The sequence below is a fragment of the Bos taurus genome, chromosome 22 (genome assembly GCF_002263795.3).
Source record: "Bos taurus isolate L1 Dominette 01449 registration number 42190680 breed Hereford chromosome 22, ARS-UCD2.0, whole genome shotgun sequence".
Taxonomy (NCBI): Eukaryota; Metazoa; Chordata; class Mammalia; order Artiodactyla; family Bovidae; genus Bos; species Bos taurus.
Window position 1 is genome coordinate 42,172,533 of NC_037349.1, and position 25,749 is coordinate 42,198,281.

Sequence of the window (25,749 nt, forward strand, 5' to 3'; positions counted from 1 at the left end):
AGGTACATTTAAGGTATACTGTTGTGTTTTGAAACCACCTGAAAAGGTGTTCCACATCACTTACTGTGGGAGAAATTAAAACAAAAATTTCAGCAAAGTATCACCTCACACCAGTTGGAATGCACATCCTCAAATATAACACAAAGAGTAGTTTGGGAGAGAATGGACGCATGGAAATGTATGACTGAGTCTCTCTGCTGTGAAACTATCTCAACATTTTTAATTGGCTATAATCCAACATAAAGTAAAAGGTTAGAGAAAAAATACTGCCAGCAGTACATGTGGGAGAGGGCAAAAAGAAAAGGGATCCTCTTAAGCTGTTTTGGACAATTCAAACTGGTTACAGTCACACTGGAGAATAGATGGAGGTTCCTTAAAATCTTAATATCAGCAACCACATGATCTGGCCTTCTCACTCCTGTCCCTCTAATGAGAGAAAAACCATACTTCAAAAAGATGCACCGCAACATCTTCTGAAGCACTGTTTACATCATCCAAACAGGAAGTATGCAAAATGTCCATGGAGGATGGATGGGTATAGAAGGTGAGTTATAATATATACATAATGGAATATAACTGAGCTATAAAAAAGAATGAACTAATGCCTTTGTCAGCAACATGGACAGACCTGGAGATGACCACAGGAAATGATGGAAGTCAGATAGAGAAAGATAAAATGTCTATGACATCACTTATGCGTGGAATCTGAAGACTGATACAAAGGAATTCATCTACAAAACAGGAACAGATTCTTGAACTTCTAGAACAAACTTTCAGTTACCAAAGGGGAAAGGTGGGTCAGAATGAGGGATAAATTAGTCAGCTGGGATTAACATATCCACAATAATATATATACATATATATTGGTGACTATTGTTCAGTTACCAAGTCCTGTCTGACTGCCATCCCATGGACTGCAGCATGCCAGGCTTCCCTGTCCTTGACTATCTTTCTGAGTATGCTCAAACTCATGTCCATTGAGTCAGTGATGCCAGCCAACCAGCTCATCCTCTGCTGTCCTCTTCTCCTGCCCGCAATCTTTCCCAGCATCAGGGTTGTTTCCAATGATTCGGATTTTTCACCTCAGGTGGCCAAAGTACGGAAGCTTCAGCTTCAGCATCTGTCCTTCCAATGAATATTCAGGGTTGATTTCCTTTAGGATTGACTGACTTGATCTCCTTGCTGTCCAAGTGACTCTCAAGAGTCTTCTCCAGCACTACGCTTTGAAAGCATCAGTTCTTCAGCGCTCAGCCTTCTTTATGGTCCAGTTCTCACATCCGTACATGACTACTGGAAAAACCATAGCTTTGACTATAGGTGCCTTTGTTGGCAATGTGATGTCTTTGCTTTTTAATACATTGTGTGTGTGTGTGTGTGTGTGTGTGTGTGTGTATGTATGTATACACACAGACAACAGATAACCTACAAAGACCTACAGTATAGCATAGGGAATTCTACTCAACACTGTAATTGCCTATATAGGAAACTGTCTGAAGAAGAATAGATATATTTGTATGTTGAAACAGGTGGCTGTACACTGAAAACTAACTAGATTGTAAATTCACTGCATTCCAATATACAATAAAAATTAACTTTGAAAAGAGAAGACAAGAAAAGAAAGGGCACCGTATTCTCCCCAGGCCTGGGTGAGCTGGGCTGCCGTCACACCCCTGGAGCCTGAGCAGCCTGGGGTCCCACGGCTGGACTGGGGTGGGGCTGAGAGAACTGGGGGAATGTGTCAGCAAATGAGCTACCCTTGGACCTGTAGTGCCTCGTCCCCTCTGGATGGGACCACAGATTCATGATATCCTCTATCAACTGAGCCAAGCCTAGTGCACCCAAAGAGGGGTGGAACTATTAGGCAGGAAAAGCTCTGAAAAGTCTCCTGGTCTCCATGGCTCCTGGTCCGTGGGGTCCTCACTTCCTTAGAGTCGCCCCACCTACTGACCACAGCACCCTCACCCTCAGCGTGGCACCTCTGCAATGGGATTGCTCTGGGATGGAGGACAGGTGAAGGGCGGGGGCAGAAGTAGTGAGACGCACACCTTTGGGTGTCGTTCTGGCTCTGTGCTATCTAATTTACAACCCAGGAACACAGCGTTTGCTAAGGCTCTGGTTGCCCAGTAACCAGAGATCCCCACGAAGAAATCCTACTGTCTTGCAGCTGTTTCCCACAACTGCAACGTTCAAGTTGGTTCTTAGGGGCACTTAATATTCATAAGGACTGCAGGGTGGTAAATAAATAGCTCTTACCCCAAGAAATATCCCAGGGTAGGTCACTGAATAGGAATTCGAAAGCAGAAAGATTTTGAAGAAGCCAATTTCAAGAGGTAAATTTTACTATAACTATTTAAAAAAAGAGAGAAAAACACACACAAAAATGTATTCCACATCACTAACAAGCAGAGACATGCAAATCAAAACTAAAGCTATGCACCACCTCGCACGAGTCAGAGTGGCTTTCATCACAAAGTCTATAAACAATAGGATAGAGCGTGGAGAAAAGGGAGCCCTCCAACACTGTTGGTAGGAAGGTAAATTGGTAACAGACACTATGGAGAACAATATTAGTTCAGCTCAGTTCAGTTCAGTTGCTCAGTTGTGTCCAACTCTTTGCGACCCCATGGACTGCAGCATGCCAGGCCTCCCTGTCCATCACCAACTCCTGGAGTCCACCCAAACCCATGTTCATTGAGTTGGTGATGCCATCCATCTCGTCCTCTGTCATCCCCTCCTCCTCCTGCCTTCAATCTTTCCCAACATCAGAGTCTTTTCAAATGAGTCAACTCTTCGCATCAGGTGGCCAAAATATTGGAGCTTCAGCTTCAACATCAGTCCTTCCAATGAACACCAAGGCCTGAATATAAAGGTTCCTTAATAAAGTAAAAATCAAGCCCCCCTATGATACATAAATTGCACTACTGGGTATATATGCAAAGAAAATCATAATTTGAAAAGACACCTGAACCCCAATATTCATCGCAGCACTATTTCCAGTACCCAAGACATGGAAGCAATTCAAAAACTGGTTTTTCCCTATGAAAGTGAAAAGTGTCCTCATGGATCAGTTTTATCACAATCTAATTATTAGTGTATGAAATGGCATTTTCAGTTTTCATTAAGTGGATGTGTTTACACACACACAAGGACACATACATATAAATACAATGAAGTGACAGTCTTCATTACAAGGCAATAAATTCCAATTTTAGATTACAATTTCAATGAAACCTTGAAAATAAGTTCCCAGCATCTATAAGCCCACAGCAGTGCACAACCAGCCCATTAACGGAATTAAAAAACAAAACAAACAAAAAAAACTACCTCATCAGGATCTATCATGTGAACATCAAATGGGAAAAGAATATTTCAACTATGTTATTCATTTTATACTTTGCTGGTTTGTTTTGATTTAATAATTGGATGGTTATTTGATTTAATTTGATTGCGACCGGAAAGCAGTGGACCGAAGGTCAGGCCCAGTTTATCGGGGCTGGTCCACTCTAAGGGTCAGTTCAGGGCATTGCTGTGCTGAGTCCACTGTCCGGGCAGAAATCCATCACCCAGAAGGACCAACAATCAGATCGACTCTGCTGTGTCCACTTTGCAGGCGTTGCCATGACACTGCTTTTGGCACGAAGAGCTCACTTGTTCAGCTTCTCTACAGTCTTACTTTCTTACACTATCCTTTATTTATTCTACTTGGTAAGCTTTGCTCCACAAAGGAGAAAAACCAAGAGTGGAAAGAAGGGATTACACTTTTTTTTAAGTTCAATTACAAGAACTTGACAACACAAGGATGAATCAAAAGGGAGACTTTAACAGGGCAATTGATTCTTTTCTTTCACTGTGGGGAATGGCTACCATTGGTGACTCATTAAGATAGACAGTGTCCACTTGATTTAGTTTCTGCCAGAAACCAAAATCCACATTCAACATGGTAACAAAAAAAGTCTGTGTAGTCTTTGCCAACAATACAGTATGTCCCTGGGCCATGTAACTACTGGATTTCAGGCTGATGGACATGTTTTAAGAAAGGCCTGAGAACCATTCTGAGTTACTGGAAGTGCAGGGCTGCAAGCCCCTCGATCTGAAAGTGTGATATTGATGTCTTCAGAGAAGAGACTCTCATACTGCAAAATGGGTTGAATGACAGAAAGCTCATTCAAGGCTTATGACACTGTGGCTTACACCTAGCCATCTCCTGGGTGCCTCTATAAGAACAAGTTCTGAATATAATACATGATGACCTTTGTCAGTGAAGTAATTCCCACTTCAACTGCATTTGGGAATTTATCATTTCCTACTGTGTATGTCTTATGACCGGTATATTCTTCTGTCAAAAATATGACTTATAGGGTAATAAGTCTGGACTTCTCTCTGTATAACCAGTTAAATGGACAAGCACATTTAGAACTACACTTTGTGAAAATGAATCAATTTTGCAAGTTCAGTTGATCTCAATTTTTTTAATCAACTGAACTTTCCAAAATTTGGTGAATTATATTCAAACTATATAATTGCATTTAAAAATACTCAGTACTGATTTTTATTTAGAAAAATTCAGAAAATGAACTGAAGACTGGCCTTGTGAATTAAGGCCTGTTCAGCTATCAATGTCTTACTCCAGGTTCCAAGGTTAGCAACTTCGATTGCTGCAACTTTGATCAGAGACTAGCAAAGAGCATTGCAAGAACGTTCCCCATAAAAGGGATTTGGGAAACACTATAAACAACTTCTATCCCCATGGAAATTCATCTTGCAAATTAATACATTAAAGACTCTGAACCCAGAAATAACCATGTAAACCTTTGCTTAATCTGGTGTTCCCATCTACTAAAAATCCATATTTGAGAAACACCAGCTAACCATAAAGGTGGTATCTAGAATACAAGATACAATAGAGATATAATGTAAGCCATATAGGTAATTTTAACTTTTCTTATAGCCATGTAAATATAAAAAAAGAGTTGAGATTAATTTATTAACCTATTTCATTTAAGTCAATCTATCCAAAATATTTCTTCAACATAGAATCAGAATAAAATAATTAAACAAATATATTTTTGTAATAATCCTTTAAAATTCAATGCTTGTTTTACATGTAACTAGTGGCTACCTTACTGAACACTGCACATATAGAAGATTAACGATGCTATGAAATTAATGTTTAAAATGTCATATTTAACAAATTGATTTTAACAACAACTAATCAACAAATGACATATTTATTACATACTAATAATGATTATTTAGACAATAGGTTGAAATGTAATTCTCATTTACAAGTGAAATCAGAATGGTCCATGTCCAGTGACTTTATGATATCTATGAAGATAGGAATTTTTATGTACTTTGTTAATTGCTATATCCATAGCACCACAGCACCAGGCATATAGGAGATGCCCAGTAAATATTTGTGAAATATATGCCAGCATCAGTTAGGAGAAGATCATATATATATCAAATGATCAGCAAATGCTTAAGGTTTGCTTTACTCAACTAAACAAACTATGTACTATTCAGAGCATTGACTATGTGCTATTTACAAAGAGTTGAATAGTTAAAGAATTGAATAAGTCCTCAAAGAAGGAACTTAACAGCAGGGGTTAGCAATTTTTTTTTTCTTCCTGTAACGATCCGGATAGTAAGTAGTTTAGCTTCTGCGGACCATGGAGTCTCTTTTGCAAATATTCAACTTTGCCTTAGGAGCACAAAAGTAGCCATAAGCAATACATAATTAAATAGGCAAGGCTGTGTTCCAATAAAGTTTTATTTACCAAGACATTGCAGGTCAGATTTGGCCTAAGAGTTGTAGTTTGCCAACCTCTGGTATATACAGTATAGAAAGTAACTCAGATACATTAAACCTAATTATAACCCCATTGACAATAATTACAGAAAATAGGAAACACCTAAAGATTAAAGGAGAAGGCAATGGCAACCCACTCCAGTACTCTTGCCTGGAAAATCCCATGGACGGAGGAGCCTGGGAGGCTGCAGTCCATGGGGTCGAGAAGAGTCGGACACAACTGAGCAACTTCACTTTCACTTTTCACTTTCATGCATTGGAGAAGGAAATGGCAACCCACTCCAGTGTTCTTGCCTAGAGAATCCCAAGGACGGGGAAGCCTGGTGGGGTGCCGTTTATGGGGTCGCACAGAGTCAGACACGACTGAAGCGACTTAGCAGCAGTAACAGTAAAGATTAAAGAATAAATTTAGAAAAGAAATGGGCAGAAATCATAGTAAGAAACATTTAAAATTCTACTAAAATACATATATTATATATTGATACATTTTTCTGTATTATATATACTATTCCTGGTTGGTTGGTTAGTTGTCTCGTACACAGGGTTATTGTTACCATCTTTCTAAATTCCATATATATGCGTTAGTATACTGTATTGGTGTTTTTCTTTCTGGCTTACTTCACTCTGTATAATAGGCTCCAGTTTCATCCACCTCATTAGGACTGATTCAAATGTATTCTTTTTAATGGCTGAGTAATACTCCATTGTGTATATGTACCACAGCTTTCTTATCCATTCATCTGCTGATGGACATCTAGGTTGCTTCCATGTCCTGGCTATTATAAACAGTGCTGCGATGAACAATGGAATGGGGTGGTTGGTTGGTTTAGTCGCTAAGTCATGTCCAACTTTTGTGACCCCATGGACAGTAGCCTGCCAGGCTACTCTGTCCATAGGATTCTCCAGGCAAGAATACTGGAGTGGGTTGCCATTTACTTCTCTAGGGGACCTTTCCCACCCAGGGATGGAACCCTAGACTTCCTGCATTGTAGGCAGATTCTTTACTGTCTTGGTCTGAAATGCCTACAATAGCTGGCAGCTATACAAAATTGGCAGCTATAAATTCAGTCAATAAATTTATCCATCTCATTAAGACAGGCTGGGATCTGGGACCTGGGACCCTTGATAGCAGTGCATGTACCTGGACAAAAGTCTCTTTGAACAACAAAATACAAAGAAACCATAGGGACTGAAAATAACTACATAACATGCAGAGTTGGGGCAAATGATGAACAACAAGGTACAAAAAGGCAAAAGCCCAACTGCCTCTTCCGAGCTACTGGGAGCAAAAGGAAGGTAGTATGCATGCTCCATGCAGAAGGCACCTCCAAAGAGGGGGCAGAAGACACAAGCCACCCCTCTGGCCCAACCCACCATTTGCCCCTATCCTCACCTCACTTAAGGGACCAATTCACCCCTTCTGGGGAGTGACCAAGGGAATCTGTTACTTGTTCTTGCTCCCTCACGCTGGAGTACCAATAAAACCTTGCCTGAATTCCTTACTTGTCCTCTTATCAATTTCTACTAATTAAAGAGTCCAGGGATCCAGGCTGGTAACATCACCATCAGGGAAATAACAGACAACCTGGTCTAATGCTTTGCCAAAAAAATCACCGTGCCTCATATTTAAGAAAGCATTTGCACCAAAAAATGTATTTAAGCAACATTCATTAATTCAATGGGCACTTGTTGAGCCAGGGCACAATTTAAGGTGGTAGGAATACAGCGAAGGTCAACACAAGCGTGATTCTCAACCCCATGGAATCTGTACTCCAGTGGGAAAGGGACCAGACAGTAAACAAATAAGGTCATTACAATATAATTTTCTCCATATCAATAAATGTCTTAAATATAAACAATGATGTAATCTTTTATGGCAATTACCTGGCAGCTGCTTTAGACCAGGTGCTTAGGAATAGCCGTTCTGAAGAGGTGACCGTCTGCATGCTGCCTCAGATGGTGAGACTAACCCTGTCTATGGTACTGCCTTAGTCCACTGGTCTAATGAAAAATCAAAAGAGAAAACAATACTAATTTGGCCTTACTTGAACACTCTACATTAAAAATAAGTCATCAGGGCTTCCCTGGGGGCTCAGTGGTAAAGAATCTACCTGCCAATGCAGGAGACACGGGTTTGATCCCTGATCCAGGAAGATTCCATATTTTGTGGAGCAATTAAGCCTGTGTACTGCAATTATTGAGCCTGTGCTCAAGAGTCCGAGAGTCACAACTACTGAACCCACAGGCCACAACTACTGAAGCCCATGCACCCTAAAGCCTGTGCTATTCAAGAAGAGAAGCCACCAAAATGAGAAGCCTCTGCATTGCATTGCAACTGGAGAGTAGCCCCTGCTCACAACTAGAGAAAAACCAACTCAGGAAAATGGGTTTTTGCTGAGTGAAAACAAAGTGAGCAAAACAAAGTCCTACCACAGCCAAAAAATAAAATAAATAAAATTATATATATAATGTAATTTATATATAAATTATATATTTATGTATAATATAATATGTATTATTATATATAATAGAATTTATAATATATGTTAATGTATTTATATAATATAATTATATATATTATATAATTAATGAGTCATCACAACTTTTCCCCAATCATTCAGAAATAGTCATTTTTAATTACTTCCAATCCAGGTCAAGCTTATTAACCATTCTTTTTTATCCTTTCCTTTTGAAAACTGAGACACTAACCCCTCTCTAGAATTCTGGAAATTCTCCCACACTCCATGACTTCTCAAACACTATTACTAACAACCACAGTTCTTTAATCAGGGTCATGAAATAGAAGCTGCCTATAACTTTAGATCTGGGCTCTTATAAAAGCCCCTGCACTTTTCTCCAGATTTCTCTTGGACTTTAATTCTTTATTATTGTGTTTTTGTCTGTCCTTCTCGCTTAAAGATCATTCTTAATGAGGAAAAAAATGAAATCAAAGCAAAATCAAAGCCCTTTAAGAAATAAGCTTTCATTTGTTCTTTTCTATGAGTTTTTTTTTTTTAATCTTTTGAGGCAAATTTGCTTTCTCTTCAACTCTGATTATTTGCATAAATAGATCATTCCTTGTCAGATCACTGTTTATTATGATCACTCACACACACATGTACACTCCAAACCAATTTCAAAGATAGAAAATTCATCAAAGAGAGAAGCCAATATAGCTAAAGTTTTATTCACTCCAGTGGCCTTGTATGACTTTTCCCTAATTACAACAAAATGCCTGGTGGGCACAATATGCCTCCAGAAATATTTTTATTCTTTTTTTTTTTTTTTTTTTTTGAGCATGAGTTTTGTTAGCTGAAACAAAGCACTATGATCTTTCTGTGTCTCTCTGGAGCTTTCTTTCTTTCTGACTTGATACTTCATTAAGATAAAAGGTGAACAGATTTTCCCTCATCTCTCCTTACAAAAGTTCATAAGATGTACCCAAAGGGCAATATATTTGGCCTTAGGGAAGTGGTTGGGCCTCAAGCACTTGGACCCTTTCTTGCTGGTTTTCTCTGGGTCATTGCAGATGAATGACAGAGTATGAGAAAGGCATAAAAAAATTCACCTGAAAATAGGCTTTTTAAAAATTGAGCTAAAATTAATTGACAGGACCATCTGAATATAAAGCTGTATCTTTCTCATGGTCTCTCAACGGGAAGAAAGAATTTCAGCAGAAAGAACAATAGGGCCACCCATCCTACCTCAGAGAATTTATCCCCCCAAATCAGCTATGAATGTACAGACCAAAGACTTATCTTTATATTTGACTTACTGGCCAGTTTACCAGTCACCAAGGTTCATGTTCTCTTCTCTCTCTCTTTAATACAAGTAATCTTCAGGGCTGTAAAATATCCAGATGAGAAAAAGATATCTCTAAGACTTTTGATTCATGATCAAAAGCTGGCAGATGAAACGGCACAAAATTTTACTTAGAAGTGAACAAAAATTTAATACAAACCTCAAATAAAAATAGATAACACCATTTATTAACATCTTTTCTCTGGGAATGTCTTATCAAATAGAATTGCTACGTAGTATTTTTAGCTTGATTTCATTGGGAAACATGTTTCTTTTTTTCAAAATTTTCTCTCATAAAAATGGTTTCTCCCTCTATTTTTCATCCTTTTTTCCTTCTTTTCTTTCTTTCATTTTGGTTTTCCTTGTAAGGCAACCTAACCTACACCGGTCAGGCACCACACAAAAGCAAAGGGTCACTAGTTAATCGAACTTGAGAGCCCTGACACCTTTCATCTCCTAATAAACCTAATTTATTCTTCCTAATCCCGATTTTTGCATTTCAGGTAAGAGTATATAAATGTCAAAGTTATGGTCTTCAAGGAAAAAGAAACATTTCCAAATTTAAAAATTATTAGAAGTTTGAAGGAAAAAATAAATGACTGGGATGAGAAAAGATATCACAAAAATATTAATTCAGAAAATACTCAGAAGATTAGTGTCTACCCAATGCCCATTTCGGAGATGGCAATGGCACCCCACTCCTGTACTCTTGCCTGGAGAATCCCAGGGCCAGGGGAGCCAGGGCTATCGTCTATGGGGTCACACAGAGTCGGACACAACTGAAGTGACTTAGCGGCAGCAGCAGCAACACTCATTTTACATAAAGCAACGTGCTTTGTTCAGAGGTATAGAATTAGCCTTTAAATTATATTACAAGGCATTTAAATAGTCCTAAAATGACATAAACATAGGCTTTTCCCCCCATTTTTGTGAAAAAGTCATTAAAATTACACTTTATTTTCAAAATTGTTGCAGTTGCAGGGCAATTTGGGGACCACTGTTATATTTTGGATGGTCTTCCCCTGTGGTTCAGTTGGTAAAGAATCTACCTGCAATGTAGGAGACCTGAGTTCGATCCCTGAGTTAGGAAGATCCCCTGGAGAAAGAAATAACCCTCCAGAGTAAGACAGGCCTTATTCCAGTCCCAGCTATCTGAGCAGGGCTGATTTAACCCCTAAGCACAATAGGTTTAGTGCCTAGAGCCCACAGTGCTTTTAGGAGTCCACAAAAAATGTGTTAATTTCTTTTAAAATAAAGGGTAAAAGGAAGATAATGAGTCAAGTCTGGGTTATTTTCATATTTATGTCAATCCATTCATAAAATTTTAAGTATTTTTGATAGGAAAAAGACCCATGAAAGCAGAAGTGCACAGGGCCCATGAAAGTCATGATGTGGGCCATAGCAGAGTGGTCTTGGATGAGTAATTTTAGTCCCTCTGAGTATTGGCTTCATGATCTGTAAAATGAAGACAGTAATGGAACTTATGTCACTGATGAGGAATATATATATTCTCCAATATCTGTTTCCTTTTTATTCTCAGTAATAGGGAGGATAACACTTCTCTAACTTCGTGGAGTTACTCCTGACTGTGTGGCTTGCTGTGGCTAATAAAATGTGAGCAGCTCTGACATGCACTGCTTCCAGAAAGAAGCACTTAATGGCTTATGATTGGCCTTCCACCTCTCTCTCTTCCCCAGCCTTGGTGGCCATCATCATCTTAGTCACTCAGTCATGTTCAGCTCTTTGTGACCCCATGGAGTATTTGTAGCCTGCTGGGCTCCTCTGCCCATGGGGATTCTCCAGGCAAGAATACTGGAGTCGGTTGCCCCGCCCTCCTGCATTGTAGGCAGCTTCTTTACCATCTGAGCCACCAGGGAAGCCCTTGGTGGCCATAGTAGGATGCAATGATATGCAAATGTGATATGATTGAAGCAGACTGGAGTTCTGAGCTGAAACAAAGGACAGCTGCTCTACAGAGTTATCTTGGGCCTCCAGTTTATTTCTTACATAAGCAAGAAATAAACATTTAATTGCTAAAATCATTGGGACTTGGGGGTTATTTATTACTGAAGCACAATACAGATGAACCTAGTTGGTACAATAGGGATATAGTGATGACTAGATAAGATTATACAATTAAAAGCTCTTATATTATCATTGTCAGGTGGTACCTAATAATAAGGTGCAAAATAATAATAAGTAAGTACTTTGAACATAGAGTTCAATAAATAGCTCCTTCATTATTGTTGTTATTGTTTTTGCTTAAGTCCTGCTGCCCTCCCTTCCATGTCACAGGGTGCTCTTAATCCCACTCTGATTTCCATTGTCAGGGAATTTATTACTATTGCAGAAATGTCTCCTCTTAGGTACAGAATATTGTCAAATGGTATATTTAAGTAAGTGTGGCTTTGCTCCAATGTAGCCTGCCAAACGCCAGTTGGAATCATCACCCTCTATTCATGAGCTGGGGCAGGTCCCCTCTCTCTCTCTCTGTCCTGGCTATATTTCTCTTGCCACTCCATCTGCCTCTGAGTTTTGTACCTTTATTCCTTGCCTTGTGAAAATGAAATGTTTCCTCCCTTACTTTTTGACAAAGAGTAACTGCCAAGTAGAATCTAAGTTGAAAAGTATATATTAGGCACAAAAGAAGATTCCATGACATTTCTTGCAGGAGCCCAAGAGTTTTAAGTATTTTTTTTACACACTGTCATATGGGGTATGGATGCTCATTATAAGAGAGATGGGGATGGTGTCAAAAAAGAGAGAAGGCAAGAGGAAGGAATTTAAAGTGGGATAGAGAAATTACATTTTTTCTACTTCAGTCCCTTTGTTAGGCACTGTCTAGATATTATCTTATTGTTGTTGTTCAGTCGATAAGTTATGTCTGACTCTTTTGTGACCTCAAGGACTGTAGCCCACCAGGTTCCTTTGTCCATGGGATTTTTCCAGGCAAATATACTGGAGTGAGTTGCCATTTCCTTCTCCAGGGGATCTTCCTGACCCAGGGATCGAACCTGCATTGGCACGAAGATTCTTTACACTGAGCTACCAAGAAAGCCCCATACATTATCTACTTCTGAATAAAGGACTTTGAGGAACAACTCTAGACAGTTCCTCAGAACAACTGGTTAGGTCTCTAAGTATCATACAACTCAAGCAAAGAAATGGGAAAAAGCCATTTGTCAGCAGGGTCAAAGCACATGTGCCACACAAGGATGTGGAGAAACTGGAGCCCTTGTGCACTGCTGCTGGGGATGCAAAATGGGACAGCTACTGTGAAAAACAGTGTGGAAGGTCTCCCCAGAATTCAATAGTAAATCACCATATGACCCAGCAATTCTACCTTCGGGTATATACTAAAAGAAATGAAAGCGGGGACTCTAACAGATCTTTGTACACCAATGTTTATCGATGCATTATTCATCATAACCAAAAGGTTGAAACAACCCAAATTCTCAGAGACGGATGAATGGGTAAGCAAAATGTGGCACACGCATATTACTCAGCCCTTGAAAGGAAGGAAATTATGGTACGTGCTGCAACATATAGCATGGAAGACATTATCCTAAGTGAAATAAATAAGCCAGTCACAAAAAATAACTATCGTATGATGCCACCCAAATGAGACACCTAGAATGATCAAATTCATAGAGATCTTGGTGGTTGCCAGGGCCCAGTGGGAGGAAGGAATGAGGAGTTATTAATGGGTGTAGAGTTTAGTTTTATACGATAAACAAGTCTGGGAGATGGACATTGGTAGTGGCAGCCCGGCAAGGTGAGTGCACCTGCTACCACCGGACTGTACCCTTCAAGATTGTTTTAAATGGTAAATTGTATGTTGTGTACACTTTCCCACAGTGTTTAACAAGACAAGAAGTCCACATGCCTCAGGCGATGCACCCTGAGCTCTACAAGAAGGATCTGCCTGTGGGAGATCTGTGCTCTTTCCCTCTGATCTGAAGGGAGCGGCAGTCACCAGGAAAGGATGAAGATGTGCATGACACCAGTTAAAGCATGACACCAGAGCAGCCAGGCAACTCAGTTGAACGTATTTTGACATTTAATTTAACTGCAATTTCCCAAGCATGTGATGCTTTCTTCCTTCAGGGAGAACAGACAGATTTCATTGCCTTGACTGTTCTGTCCAGTAGAGTCTGTGAGTTCTTTCCAGTATCCCTTCAGAAAGGAGATACGGATGGTAGCGTTTCATTTTTCCTTGTCTTCATTGCCTCGCCAATAAATGCTGCTTCCTTTACAGAGCACCCCTGTTGCACATGTCACGCTTTTTCCAGTCCCCTCTCCTTTTATTAATTTTTCTGCTTGAGTCATATGGAGAGACGCGATGGTGCAGGCACAGTTTCCTGTTTGCCACTGCCAGAATTAAGCGCAGCTCTGAAACTCAGGGAATTGATCTTAGACCAGTAAAACTGGTTAAAGTCTAGGGGGAAGTCTGAAATGCTCAATAAGAAATGTTATGTGACCAAACTGTAGCCTGTTAAAACCAGGAAATAACTTAGGCCATGTTGGCAAATGTACCACATGTTAGTCTGTCACCCAGCATTAAAAATCTCACAAGGTTGTTCACTGCAGCACTGGCTGTATTGAGGGGAGGGACGTGTGATCAAAAAAGTATAAATCAATGAGAGAACTATTAAATATGTTATGGAACATCCAAAAGAAGCTATGGGGCTTCTCAGATGGTTCAGTTCAACTCAGCTACTCGGTCGTGTCCAACTCTTTGCAATCCCATGGACTGCAGCATGCCAGGCCTCCCTGTCCATCACCAACTCCCGGAGCTTGCGCAAACTCATGTCCATCAAGTCAGTGATGCCATCCAACCATATGATCCTCTGTTGTCCCCTTCTCCTCCTGCCTTCAATCTTTCACAGCATCAAGGGTCTTTTCCAATGAGTCAGTTCTTCACATCAGGTGGCCAAAGTATTGGAGTTTCAGCTTTAGCATCAGTCCTTCCAATGAATACCCAGGACTGTTCTCCTTTAGGATGGACTGCTTGGATCTCCTTGCAGTCCAAGGGACTCTCAAGAGTCTTCTCCAACACCACAGTTCAAAAGCATCAATTCTTCAGCGCTCAGCTTTCTTTATGGTCCAATTCTCACATCCATACATGACCACTGGAAAAACCATAGCTTTGACTAGACAGTTCAGTGGTAAAGAATCTGCCTGCAGTGCACAGAAGACATAGCTTGGATCCCTGGGTAAGGGAAATCCCCTAGAGGAAGAAATGGCAACCCACTCTACTATTCTTGCCTGGAAAATTCCTTGGACAGAGGAGCCTGGTGGGCTACAGTCCATGGGGTTGCAAAGACTTGGACACAACAAACTAGCGAGTTGAGTTGAAAACAAGCTACAACCAGCAGACTGCCCTTGTGTGAGTTATGAGAAGTGTGTCCTCTGGTGGCTGACAATTTTTAAAAAAAAAGAGACAATTCCACCATCACCTCCACTCCACTGCCCCATCCCCCATCCCACCTCCATGCCCATTTCCATCTTCATCCTTGGGTAAAATCTCCACTTCCATCCTTGGGTAAAACAAAGAGATAAAGGTCTCACAGTTCTCACAGTCCATGCCAGTGATGTGCAAACTGATTTCAGCCACTGGGACACAATTAACTCACAATAGGAAAGGCAAGGAACTATTTAAAAGGAAAAATCTCTGAGATACATTGTTAAGTAAAAACAAAAGGTTCAGAAGAGTGTGTTTTTAATATACAAATATACACATGGGATGTTTCTGGGGAAAAAATATTCAAGAAATAGGGTATGTTAATAGTAGTAACACTGAGGTTTGGTATTTCAGGAGACAGATGAGTGAGCCTTGTACATGGACTAGAAGGCCAGATAAGCTTGCTGGAGCAGCAACTGGTGGTATTTTTCCTTCTCCTCTCCCTTCTTTCCTTCCTCCTCCTTCTTCCCTTCTCCCCCCTCCCCTTCCTCTGTCTCCCTCTTCTCTGATCCTTTCTTTTCAGTTACATGAGTAACCAAATGCTTTGAATTGGAGAGCATGGGCTCTCCATTTGTGTAACTTCCCCCAGTTTCTGGAATAGGACTCAAAACAGAAAAAATGTTTTTAAAAAAAAAGCCTTCTAGAAGTAATCTAGACTTTATATTAAAGGACATCACTGACAAGCAGCTTTTACTTAAATCAATAAGAGCTGAGGGCTTGATCTGGTTAATAGCCTCTAGAAGTGAAAGTCACTCAGTCGTGTACGACTCTCTGTGCCCCATGGGCTATACAGTCCATGGAATTCTCCAGGTCAGAATACTGGAGTGGGTAGCCTTTCACTTCTCCAGGGGATCTTCCCAACCCAGGGATCGAACCCAGGTATCCCTCATTGCAGGCAGAGTCTTTACCAGCTGAGCCACAAGGGAAACCCAATAGCCTCTAGAATTATCTACAAATATTTGACTGAATTACTTGTCTCTGGCTCAAAACCAGTATCTTCCTTTGAAAGGGGGAGAGGCGATTATAGGACAAAGTAGGTCAAGTCTGGGGTTCCCTATTTAAGTTTGCCACTAAGAGTTCCTAGGGCTGTATGTGTGTGTGTGTTCATGCATGTATACACACACACGCACACACACACACACACATATATATGCTCTTCAGAAGAAAAGCTATGACAAACCCAGACAGCATATTAAAAAGCAGAGGCATTACTTTGCCAACAAAATCCATCTAGCCAAAGGTACGGTTTTTCCAGTAGTCATGTATCTGAGTGAGAGTTGGACTATAAAGAAAGCTGAGGGCTGAAGAACTGCTGCTTTTGAATGGTGGTGTTGGAAAAGACTCTTGAGAGTCCCTTGGACTGCAAAGAGATCCAACCAGTCAAATGTAAAGGAAATCAGTCCTGAATATTCATCGGAAGCCCTGATGCTGAAGCTGAAACTCCAATACTTTGGCTACCTGATGCAAAGAATTGACTCATTGGAAAAGACCCTGATGCTGGGAAATATTGAAGGCAGGAGGAGAAGGGGACAATAGAGAATGAGATGGTTGGATGGCATCACCAACTCAATGGACATGAGTTTGAGCAAGCTCCAAGAGTTGGTGATGGACAGGGAAGCCTGGTGTGCATCAGTCCATGGTGTTGCAAAGAGTCGGACATGACTGAGCGACTGAACTGAACGGATACCTGTTGACTTTAGTATTTGGAGAACCATGATTAATACAATAGATAGGCTAGCCTTCTTTCATTGATTCAAAGTTTTCCTTATTATTCATGTTGGTTCATTTTTCCATATACATTTATAGTCATCTTGTCTAGGGAGAGGGTGGGATGATTTGGGAGAATGGCATTGAAACATGTATAATATCATATATGAAATGAGTCGCCAGTCCAGGTTCGATGCACAATACTGGATGCTTGGGGCTGGTGCACTGGGACGACCCAGAGGGATGGTATGGGGAGGAAGGAGGGAGGAGGGTTCAGGATGGGGAACACATGTATACCTGTGGTGGATTCAATATATGGCAAAACCAATACAATATTGTAAAGTTAAAAAATAAAATTAAATTAAAACAAAAAAATAAATAAAATCCAAAAATAAATAAATAAATAAAAAAGAAAGAAGAAAAAAAAAAAAGAAAATGGCAGATACACCTGAAATGTTCTATATTGTAAAAAAAAAAAAATTGGTATCTGTTATTGGAATCTTATTAAATGTGTAACTCTATAACATATTTAAAATTGGTAAGTTGAAAATTTAATTTAGGGAGAATTGAAATCTTTATGATACTGTTGAGTTTTCCTTTTATTGAGGCTTATTTTATACCTTTCAGGGTTGTTTTATGTTTTTTCACTCATCCAAACATTTCTTAAGATTATTCTTGTATGTTGTCTTTTTATTCTTTATCCTAATACATATACTCTTATATGATATAATCATATATTCTATCTTTTGTCCATTATATGTTCTGTTTGTTGTTTGCATACAAGAAAGCTACTGATTTTTTAATATTCATTCTGTCCTGCAACACATTTTAAAATTTCTTTTTTGTTTGCAGCAGCTTTCCAGCCGGATTCCTAGTTTTCCAGGTATAGAATCCTATCACCTGCAAACACTGATAATTTTGCCTTCTCTTTTCCTGACTTTATACAGCAAGTTACTTAGCTTTAAAAAACTACTTTGCTTTAACTAAGTACGATATTACATTAGTGGTGATAATCGGCAAAATTGTCCTGTCTCTAACCTCAGTGGCAATACCTCGAGAATTTTACCTCTAAGAAAAATGCTAACTTTGGGGATGAGATAGAAAATTATTATATGTTAAGGAATAATTCATCTTGTATTATTTTATACCAGATTTTCACTGCAAATGTCTGCTGAATTTTCTCAAATTACTTTTTAGTACTTATAGAATGATGAGAGGATTTTTCTCCTTAGAGCTAATGATAATTTTTATTAATAGATCTCCTAATAGTAATTCATCCAGGCATTCCTGAGAGGGGAGGGAATGTCTTCATCAGGATTCATTCTTGCTTTAATTTTTTCTATATGTGAGAAATATAACATACATAGAGAAAAGTGAAGATGCATATGTATATTTCTACAAGTAGTAGATTATAAGCACTACCTAGATCAAAAATCAGAACATTTCTAGCACTGCACTGAAAACTACAAAACACTGTTAGATAAACTAAAGAATGCCTAGATAGATGGAAGATAAACCATGTTCAAGAGTCAGAAGACCCTATATTGATAAGATGTCAATTCTCCCCAAACTGATCTATAGATCAGATCAGATCAGTCGCTCAGTCGTGTCCGACTCTTTGCGACCCCATGAATTGCAGCACTCCAGGCCTCCCTGTCCATCACCAACTCCCGGAGTTCACTCAGACTCACGTCCATCGAGTCAGTGATGCCATCCAGCCATCTCATCCTCTGTCGTCCCCTTCTCCTCCTGCCCCCAACCCCTCCCAGCATCAGAGTCTTTTCCAATGAGTCAACTGTTCGCATGAGGTGGCCAAAGTACTGGAGTTTCAGCTTTAGCATCATTCCTTCCAAAGAAATCCCAGGGCTGATCTCCTTCAGAATGGACTGGTTGGATCTCCTTGCAGTCCAAGGGACTCTCAAGAGTCTTCTCCAACACCACAGTTCAAAAGCATCAATTCTTTGGTGCTCAGACTTCTTCACAGTCCAACTCTCACATCCATACATGACCACAGGAAGAACCATAGCCTTGACTAGATGAACCTTTGTTGGCAAAGGAATGTCTCTGCTTTTGAATATGCTATCTAGGTTGGTTATAACTTTCCTTCCAAGGAGTAAGCGTCTTTTAATTTCATGGCTGCAGTCACCATCTGTAGTGATTTTGGAGCCCAGAAAAATAAAGTCTGACACTGTTTCCACTGTTTCCCCATCTATTTCCCATGAAGTGATGGGACCAGATGCCATGATCTTCATTTTCTGAATGTTGAGCTTTAAGCCAACTTTTTCACTCTCCACTTTCACTTTCATCAAGAGGCTTTTGAGTTCCTCTTCACTTTCTGCCATAAGGGTGGCGTCATCTGCATATCTGAGGTGATTGATGTTTCTCCCAGCAATCTTGATTCCAGCTTGTGTTTCTTCCAGTCCAGCGTTTCTCATGATGTACACTGCATATAAGTTAAATAAATAGGGTGACAATATACAGCCTTGACGAATTTCTTTTCCTATTTGGAACCAGTCTGTTGTTCCATGTCCAGTTCTAACTGTTGCTTCCTGACCTGCATACAAATTTCTCAAGAGGCAGATCAGGTGGTCTGGAATTCCCATCTCTTTCAGAATTTTCCACAGTTTATTGTGATCCACACAGTCAAAGGCTTTGGCATAGTCAATAAAGCAGAAATAGATGTTTTTCTGGAACTCTCTTGCTTTTTCCATGATTCAGCGGATGTTGGCAATTTGGTCTCTGGTTCATCTGCCTTTTCTAAAACCAGCTTGAACATCAGGAAGTTCACAGTTCACATATTGCTGAAGCCTGGCTTGGAGAATTTTGAGCATTACTTTACTAGCGTGTGAGATGAGTGCAATTATGCGGTAGTTTGAGCATTCTTTGGCATTGCCTTTCTTTGGGATTGGAATGAAAACTGACCTTTTCCAGTCCTGTGGCCACTGCTGAGTTTTCCAAATTTGCTGGCACATTGAGTGCAGCACTTTCACAGCATCATCTTTCAGGATTTGGAATAGCTCAATTGGAATTCCATCACCTCCACTAGCTTTGTTCGTAGTGATGCCTTCTAAGGCCCTCTTGACTTCACATTCCAGGATGTATGGCTCTAGGTGACTGATCACACCATTGTGATTATCTGGGTCGTGAGGATCTTTTTTGTACAGTTCTTCTGTATATTCTTGCCATCTCTTCTTAATATGTTTGCTTCTGTTAGGTCCATACCATTTCTGTCCTTTATTGAGCCCATCTTTGCATGAAATGTTCCTTTGGTATCTCTGATTTTCTTGAAGAGATCCCTAGTCTTTCCTATTCTGTTGTTTTCCTCTATTTCTTTGCATTGATAGCTGAAGAAGGCTTTCTTATCTCTTCTTGCTGTTCTTTGGAACTCTGCATTAAACTGATCTATAGGTTCAATGCAAATCCAATGAAAATTCCAGCAGATTATTTTGTGGAAATTGAAAAATATTTTCTAAAATTGATATACAAATACAAAGGTTCTTGAATAACTTAACCAACTTTGAAAAGTGAAGAACAAACTGGAAGAATACCTGATTTCAAGACTTACTGTAAAGCTACAGTAATCAAGAGAGTACGGTATTGGTGTAAAGACAGGCAAATGGATCAGTGGAATAGAACAGAAAGTCTAGAAATAGAGTTACAAATACATAAACAACTGATTTTCAACAAAAATGCATAGACAATTTAGTGAATAAAGGATAGTTTTTTCCAATATATTATGATAAGATTGGATATGCATAAGAAGAGGTAAAAGAAAAACTTTGTTCCATATTTGACACAATATACAAAAACTAACTCAAATGGATCATAGATATAAATGTAAAACTGAACACTAGGCAACTTCTGAAGAAAACATAGAAGCAAATCTTCATGACTTTAGATTAGATTAGGCAAATAACTATTAGATATGACATCAAAAAACATTATCTACTAAAAAAATTGATAAACTGGAACTAATGAAAATTAAAAACTTCTGTTCTTCAAATGACACTGTTAAAAGAATTAAAAATAAGACCCAGAGTGGGAATAAGATTTTTCAAATCATATATCTGATAAGACTTATACACAGAATTTTAAAGAACTCTCAAAACTAAGAAAATAAGCAAACTTTTAAATCGGCAAAATACTTGAATAGACACTTCATCAAGATAATGATTAATAAGCACATACAAAGATGTTTAACATCATTAGTTATTACTGAAATACAAACTAAAACAAAAATGAAATATCACTACATACATTTTGGAATGGCTAAATTTAAAAAGCTTAATAATATCAAGTGGTGGCAAAGATAGGAAATAATACCAATGCTGGTAGGAATGTAAAATGGTAAAACCACACTAGAAAATAGTTCGGCAATTTCTTAAAAGTTAAGTATACACTTTGCATATGATATAGCCATTTTAGTTCTAAGTATTTTCCCAAAGAAATTAAACATCTGTTCATAGAAAAACTTGCAAAAAAATTTTATATCAGCTTAAGTTACAATTATCAAAAACCATTAATAGAAATGACCAAGAGATCCATCAACAGGTAAGTGGATTAACATTTATAGTATGTTCATAAAAAGATGTACTACTCAGTAACATATAGAACAATATGGATGAATCTCAAAATAATTACGCTGAGTGAAATAGGCAAAACAAGGGAAAAAGCACAGGCTGTATGATTCTACTTATAATGGAATTATAAATCTAAAGTGATAGAAATCAACCAATGACTACCTGGGAATGGGGGCCAAAAAAAGTCACAAGAAAACTCCCATGATATTCATTATCTTGACTGGGGTCATAGTTTCATTGCTGTGTACACACACACACACACACACACACATGTATAGAATTTTCATATCATTACATACATAAAATTTATCAAACTGCATATTTTAAATATGTGAGGATTACTGCATGTCAATTATACTTCAAAGAGTAACAACAACCAACATTTTTGTTTTCTGACAAGCCTTTGGGTTGATAAACTAGCAATGGCCTACTTGATCTAGGGTAGACTCAAATGTGACAGCTCAGATCAGTGCCATGGGCTCTCTTATCCTCCAGCAGTCTGCCCCAAGCTTATTCTCAAGGCGATCTCACATCATTGGTTGTGATTTTTGTAAAGAAGCTCTGCTCATATGTTGCTATCGTAATACTCATTCACTCCAATTTTCAATTTGTTGGATCTGGTTGGGTAAACACTGTAGCTTCCAATCAGGCTGCCTGAAAGTCTAGGCCACCATCTCAATAAAATTCCATAAAAGATACCAGAAACTGTTTCACAGATGGCATAGATAAGATGGAGAAAGTGGAAGGCTTTTACTATTCCTAACTTCTATGAATCAAACTTTACCTTGGGCATTAGATTTCAGCTTAAAGATGAAACCTCTGAGGCAGTTTAAATTTCAATCCAAATCAAGAAAAACTTTTTTGTGTATCCAAGATTACATACTAAACACCAAAAGTCATTTCACAATGTTTAAGAATGTATGATTTTAAAAATTTATTAGAACAGTTTGATCTAGTGAAGGTCAATCAATAGCATTATCTACCTGCTTATACCTATTTAAATGACTTGTGTTCCTAAAGTTCATATGTAAGTTAACAATATAGAAATCAGATAGCATTTTTTTCATAGAAATGATTCAACAAATGCTTCCAAGGGTCTAATAAAGCCCACTTAACACACAATGGCTAAAATATAGTACAAAGAATAAAAGAGCACTTCCCTGCAGTTTTTTTAAAAAATTAAACGTTTCTGAATATAACATCTGACAAATTCCAATTCAGTAATCCATTAGAATTCTCTTCCCACACGACCTCTGAAAATGGAAGAGCAATATAAAGATTTATTCACCAACAGATACAAACTATGTCACTTGCTTTAGAAGGCAGAATCAACTATAGACACATTTGGTTTTAAATAACAAGTTGTTTTCATCTTTCTACACATATAAAGGATATTCAACCTGTTCATTTAAAAAATCACAGGAATATTTCCAAATGTAATATATAGTTCAGAATTTCTATACTAAAACTGAAAATAAAAATTACACATAAATTTAAGTCCTCGGCTCAAAATCTTCTAATGATATTCACAGTAGAAGTCAAAGTCATTAAAATGGCCTATAACATTCCACATGATCTTCCCTCATCCCCTTATCTCTGAGGCTTTGTCCACTTCATCTTTCCCCACCTCTCTTACTGTGTGCCAACTGACCTTGATCTCCTTCCTTTCTCCGCAGTAGGATAAGCGCATTGCTAATTCATGGCCTTCCCTCTTGTTGTTCCCTCTAATCGGAGCTCTCCTCCCCTAGATATCTACACGGCTCCCTCAGTCCTCCAAGGTTTTGCCCAAATGTCGTTTTTCATCTGGGGCTTTCACTTATCCCATGGGACAGAGCAAGCCCTATCCCTCCTCCTGCCTCTACCCTCACTCTCATCACTCTTGCCCACTTAATTTTTCCCCATGTAACTTTTCACTTTAAACACACTATGCAACTCACTTATTTTCTGTTTGACATCTCACTACCACCAGCACTAACATGTCAACTCCATGATAACAGTGATTTCATATCTTCTGGTCTTTCTGCAGGACCCAACACCTCCATGTTTCAGAACTCTGCATAAACAACTTTTCTAACTTATTTCATGATCTATACACCCATTTCTTTCACAGGCATGTTTTTTATTGGACTGTCTCCTTCAAGTCTTCCACATAAAGGGAACAGATTGTCTTCTCTTTGGCAAAAGATTTATCTGGAAATAACTAATGAGCTATCAGAATCACAGATGGAAAATTCATTGTTGTAACAGCCTTTCATATAATTCTTGGTTTTCAAATCATTCTTGAAAAATTCATGTTTTCCATATCCCTATACAGTGGCATCAGAGAAGGCAATGGCACCCCACTCCAGTACTCTTGCCTGGAAAACCCCATGGATGAAGGAGCCTGGTAGGCTGCAGTCCATGGGATCGCTGAGGGTCGGACACGACTGAGCGACTTCACTTTCACTTTTCACTTTCATGCATTGGAGAAGGAAATGGCAACCCACTCCAGTGTTCTTGCCTGGAGAATCCCAGGGATGGGGGAGCCTGGTGGGCAGCTGTCTATGGGGTCGCACAGAGTCAGACACGACTGAAGTGACTTAGCAGCATACAGTGGCATAAATTTGGTTGAAGCTGTTCTCTGATCAATACTGATTTGAATTATACAATTGTGTCATGGTTTAGCACCCTGTAGAATTAATATGCCATCAAAATGGTATCTGTTCATAGATAGCATGTATTATATTACTTAAAATCTAAAATCACATCTATTATATGTAAAAAGATTCAGTTCAATGATTTCTTGCCATTCAATTTCATTGAATTAAAATTTTACTACTTCCTAAAATCTGCTTTTTTTCAATTAGTCTGGATAAAAACCAACCCCAATCACTGTCATGAATAAATCTGCACCAGAGCTTCCAGGGACTTTTTTTAGTAGAGCAACTCTGCTATTTGTTGGTGTGATTTCTGTAATGCCGCTCTGTTCATATGTTGCTATCTAAAACTCATTCACTCCAATTTTCAATTCATTGGATCTGGTTGGGTAAACACTATAGCCTCCAATCAGGCAGCTAATGGTTCCAAATCGAGAAATAGTTTTGCAAGACATATAAAATCTGAGGTGGGATACAAATTCAAAAACCTTAGCATGGAAGCTAAAGGACATATATTGTATTCTGTCTATATTGTCATACGAATCATTCACATTTTATGGTTTGGATATTTAATGTCAGTCCTCCACACCCTTTTCAAGTGTGCATCACTCAGAAAACAAAGATGAGTTAAATACATTCTGAAGTGCTCTTCTTCATAGGGCTCTTATGAGTTTTGAAATCTAGAATACATATATCACTTAATCTTTTCCAGCTAAATAAACATATTGTAAATTAACAGTCTACCTTTAATAATCACTGATGATACATTAAAAATATATTGAAAACATACTTTTGTAGGAATATATAAAATCCATGGAAATAGAAATCACACTGAATGTGTACCATGTACTCAGCCTCATATGTAATAAAAATATGGATCTATAATAATAAAAAAAGAACTCCCTGCAAACAAAAGCTCAAGACCAGATGTCTTCACTGAGGAATTCTACCAAATATACAAAGAAGAATTTATATCTATCCTCCTTGAACTCTTCCAAAAGACTGAAGAGGAGGGAACACTCCCAAAGTCACTCTATTAAGCCACCATGACTCTAACGCCAACATCAGACAAAGACACTCCCAAAAAAGAAAATTACAGGAATATTTTTGCTGAATATAGATGCAAATCATTGATAAAATAATAGTAAATCAAATTCAACAACACGTAAAAAAGATCATACACCTTGATCAAGTTGGATTCATCCTATGGTCACAAGGATGGTTCAACACAGGCAAATCAATCATAGTGATACACTAAACAAAAGAAAAGAGAAAAATCACATGATCATCTCAATAGATGCCGGAAAAAATTTAATAAAATTCAACATCAACTCATGATAAAAACTCTCTCCAAAGTGGGTATAGAGGGGACATACTTCAACATAATAAAAACCACTTATGATAAACTACAGAAAACATAATAATCAATGGTGAAAAACTGAACGCCCTCCCACTGAATTCTGGAAAAAGACCACTTCTATACAACATAATATTGTAAGTCCTGGCCACAACAATCACACAAGAAAAAGAAATAAAAGGTATCCAAATGGGAAGGGAAGAGATAAAATTGCCATTATATGGAGATGACATGATACTCTATGTAAAAAAACCTATAGAATTCACACAAAAACTACTAGAACTGATCAACAAATTCAGCAAGATATCAGGATATAAGATTAATACACAGAGATTTGTTGCTTTTCTTTACACTAACAATGAAATATCAGAAGGGAAAAGTAAAAAAAAAAT

At 38.6% G+C, this 25,749-nt stretch overlaps 1 long non-coding RNA gene across 2 annotated transcripts in view; it reads right to left on the reverse strand.

Annotated features, from left to right (window-relative positions):
- LOC132343506 (uncharacterized) overlaps window positions 1-25,749 on the reverse strand; it is a 463,422-nt gene that overhangs the window by 289,607 nt on the left and 148,066 nt on the right. Inside the window, exon 3 of one of the 2 annotated variants that reach the window (XR_009492379.1) lies at window positions 9,588-9,656. The exons of the other annotated variant lie outside the window; for it this stretch is intronic. This is a non-coding gene — a long non-coding RNA (uncharacterized lncRNA). The remainder of the gene's footprint in view (window positions 1-9,587; window positions 9,657-25,749) is intronic. 2 annotated transcript variants of the gene reach the window in all.